The 4,368-nt window shown below is 38.0% G+C and overlaps 1 long non-coding RNA gene across 1 annotated transcript; it reads left to right on the plus strand.

The window, feature by feature from the left end:
• The first annotated feature begins 263 nt into the window (after positions 1 to 263).
• LOC141569938 (uncharacterized) lies at positions 264 to 3,142 on the plus strand. The gene is made up of 3 exons (XR_012493669.1): positions 264 to 329; positions 1,582 to 1,634; positions 2,177 to 3,142. It is a non-coding gene; the product is annotated as an uncharacterized LOC141569938 (long non-coding RNA).
• Positions 3,143 to 4,368: the final 1,226 nt, after the last annotated feature.

Here is a 4,368-nt window from a genome sequence, read left to right on the forward strand (position 1 = left end):
GTGGCAATGCCATAGATATTTACCTAGTATTTCATCTTTTGTTATTGAATAGAAAAAGCTCAGATAAAAAAGGTAAGGATCTTGATTTATAGTTTAAAGTAAAAAAGAAATGTATGACTTTTGGGAAATCTTTGAAGACCTGACAAGGTCAATTTCAGAGTAGCTGTATTCTAAATTTCCTTGTTCCTGGAATCCAAAGTTCTGTCTTTAAAACTAGAAACAAAGCTACAACTTATTTCTGCTTATTTTCATTTCTCTCACATAGGATCAAAATGTTGGTGCTTGTGGTGCTGCTGGAAAAGCCCCTTAGAAGGACTAGCCCTCTCCAGGTGACCAAGTAGACCTCAAAGTTCCAGCAGTCCAGGGGCTGAATGTGACCTCTAATGATCCAGAAAACATACCTGACGACAAGCAAACACTTGTCTTCTTGGATTTGGAAGGGAAAGAGACCTGAGAAAGTCTGTGATTATCAAAGTAACTCCTTAGAAATTAAAGAGGAACAAGGAACAGAAAATTAGAAATCAAAGAAATAAATAGTTTTTATTTGTATGATGCTCTGTGTCCACTTGCATCAGAAGGATGAATGATAGACAAAGTACTGAAATACAAGATGCCTGGGGAGAATGAGCACCTACCATTTTTACATCAGGCATTACAATATTAGTCTGTTACAACCATGTTTTTAAATACCTGCTATGTAATAGAATAGAAGAAAAACTAGTTCTGTGCACAGAAAAGGCTATATTAAAAAACATTTTTTAATAAAATAAATAATCTACACATAAAAAAAGAAAATCTTGCCTATTATTACACAGCCCACCATTGTAACATAACTATTTTAGTTATGTAATATATAAATAGCCAACTTGTAATTAACTTGCATAACGTTGAGGTCACTGAATCCCAACAAAAGAATTTTCCTGATTCACATTTTCTTCCTGGCTCTGTGGTGTGACTAAAGTAACTCCATGACCCAGAATTTTAGTATGTGTAAAAACGCTTGATGATTTGAATGATTAACTGCCTTGGTCTTCAATACCTATGTACTTAAGGCAAACATGGGATTGTGTAACTTTTTCACCACTGTGGTGGCCCAGAATTGTTTGTTACTTGGGTGTAGCAGCAGATGACTAACGGGCCAAATCATTTAAAGATGATACTTCATCAGAAAATTCATTCCCAGCATCAGAGCCCATTTCTAATTAAAGCACTCTAGACATACTCCTTTTACATCCTTGGAAATTCAAGCTCACTTAAGTAAGAATCCTTCCCATTTCTCCCCTGAAATCCTCTTTAGATAAATGAATAAACTAATCTTCCCCCAACCTCTGTACTGCTCATCCGCACCACCTCCACAATCCAATCTCCAGAAAGGATAAAGTTATAAATGAATTCCTTCTTCCTTAATTTAATGGTAGGTGATGGTTTTTTTTCCCATCTCTATCGTCTGTGTTGGAAAGGTTTCTCTCTTGAATATCCAGTATTTAAGGTGACAGTTGATTTGGGTTTTGCAGTTTCCCTTTAATGAGGTGGTTCAGCCTAAGACATTTATCCCCTTTTCTTCTCTCTTCTAATTTACAGGGAGGCAGCCAACACATTAAACTTCTAAGATGTCATCCTAACTGATACAGCAGGTGAGTGAGAATTAGAGACTTGCCTTCAGGGTTGAGAGCACTTACATTACCCAGTAACATATTGACCATTCTTTATAACCTGGCACAGTTACCAGTTAGTGGAAATGATCAGATTCTAACTTCACTAGCAATATGGCTTGGAAAATTATAGTGTCAAGTCCTAATTACATTTGGGCAGAAGCTCATCTTAGACAATGTGGTCTTTATGTTGTTTATAAGGACATCTTGAAAAGATAACTTTGTTTTGATGAATTAAACTTTCCTAGCTGAGCTTCTATAAACAAATACGGAAACAACTACAGAAATACCATGGAGATTTATCAAATGACACTGTCACTCATATCCTGGCATGTGAGCTTTGTCCTTATGTTTTATTATAAATTTTCTCAAACTCTGTTTCAAATTATTTCTTTGTTAGGATGATAAAGTGAATGGGGACTTCCCGTAATGAATGTAATTTTATAACTTGTTCCTGGGATTAATTGTTGATTAAAAAGCTTGTTATGATCTTTGTAAGTCCTTTTTTTGTTTCATTATTACAGATACTCAGGAAACATCTATCAAAGCTTTCTGTGCTTTAGAAATAATTTCATGTCCGCTTTGACTATGTCAACAATGCTTAATAGGATGTGTACAATCTTTTAACTAACAACCTGTGTTAACAATATACTTTCTGCCTTTAACTCCACTCATCACTCCTATATAACCCAGATCCAAGCTAAAGCTATCCTGACTCCTAAAGAAATAAACAATCTTGACCCAAACCCCCAATTTCATAGCCTCACAGTCCAAAGTCTTCGTCAAAAACTATGAATTCTCAAGGGCTTACCCAGCCAGGCGTTTTCACAAGAAAGATGTATTTTTATCTAAGAATTCTCATATCAGCTACTAGGGATACAATTTGTTACTGAGATCTTTCAGATATCTCTATTAATCTTAAGTCTCGATGTGCCACTCTGATTATCCAATAAAGACTTAAAATCCTAATGGAACATTTGGATAGAAATTTAGAGAGAAACCCATCCTCCTGGATATCCAAATCCTAAGGGATGAAGTAAAGTTTCACTTGCTCCATTTTCTGAGTTCATACCTCTAGCTTAGGTTCAGATTGGGTAAAAATTAATTTTTCCACAGCCAGGAAGTTGCACAGCTAATGCCTACCATACAGACTCCTGTATTTCACAAATAATGCACAAAAATGACAAAGTGGGTACTGTTACTACACAGAGGAAAGCAATTCGGAGCAGAGTGTGTGCCATCCCTATCTCTGGCCAGGACATAACAACTGAGCTTTGCAGTTCTATCGCTCAGAAAAGACACAGGTCCAGTCGCACAATGCAGTGAAAGTAGTGGGCAGCCTGCTAGGAATTTCTAATAATTCTCAGCTCCCACTCAGAGCCTTTGTTTCAGTTGTCCCCTCTTTCTAGAACATTCTTTCCCTGGATCTCTTTATAGATCCTTCTTTCACCTCCATCAATCTTTACTCAAATCACACTTTCTCAATGACACCCTAATCCCATTGTGAAAACTGGCATCCATCCTATCCTCTCCTTGCACTCCCAGCCTCCCTTACTCTGCTGTCCTCTTCTTTTTCTTTCATACTTGTAAGGAATTGGCTCACTCACCATGGTTATGCTTTATTGATGGTCTCCCCCTGCTGCATGTTAGCTCCACAAGGTCAGGGATCTGTTATCTACAGAAACTATTTTCTCTGCTTCCTCTTTTCACTCAACTATTTCCCTCTCTAACTATGACTTCCCAACCTAGAATTTTCCACTTTCTCATATTAATTGATCTGGCTCTACCCTTAGTGTGATGGCCTGTCCCTTAATCCCCTCAAACTATCTAGCTTATTAGTATCTTTATGACTTCGTTCCCTAATGTTCAGCCTGAAACACTGATCAGCAACTTTAAACTGCCTTAGTTAGTGTCCCAGATACCTTCTATCCTTTAAGTTTCAGTTCTGCCCAGTCCCGGTCCTGGGAAACCTACTTTCCACAATTCTCTTCTTAGCCCCCAAACACGGAAATAAAAGGCATTGAATTGTGCCTACAAGGACCACTGAAACACTGGTTGTCTGTATATATCTATTTGCTATAACTGTGCACTCACAGCAGCTCAACCATTTTTTTTACTAACACTGCTGATGCTCTCTTCAGCACCTGCTTGCATCCTTTTCCTCAGTCCTCAGCCACTCAGTATAACCATCCAAGCTGGGTCTTGCCTGATAAATGCTTTGTCACAAGTCCCTCATCTACCGTTTCCTCCACCTCCAACCATCCCTGTGTTTGTAGACCTCCACCTCTAAAGTTCTCTGTATTTTCAGGTACCTACTCTTTCTTAACTCCTTTTTCAGAGGAGGAGGTGCCCTTCTCCAAGCCAAAAGCAGAATGTCTATCTACACTAATGGCATTCCACCTCTTCTGGAATCTCATTCTTTCAGATAAATCCTGTTTTCCAAATCTCCAGTCTCTTGCTCTTTTTCTCCTCTGCATACAACTGTGCTAACACCACCCTAATCCTACACTTTATCTCTTACTCTAATATATCTTTGAACTACCCACACTCAATGTTTTCTCCCCTTTTGTGTCCATTTTCTTACAAATAATTCACTCCTGAAGTTTTTGCTCACTGGTCTTTGAGTCTTTCATCGATGAAGATTCTTCTTGTCTCATGGTCTTTTCTCAATCATCACCTTGATGATTGTGGTGTTTGCCAATTTTAATCAATGCTT

This window comes from Rhinolophus sinicus, unplaced genomic scaffold (assembly GCF_036562045.2).
Source record: "Rhinolophus sinicus isolate RSC01 unplaced genomic scaffold, ASM3656204v1 Contig247, whole genome shotgun sequence".
NCBI lineage: Eukaryota > Metazoa > Chordata > Mammalia > Chiroptera > Rhinolophidae > Rhinolophus > Rhinolophus sinicus.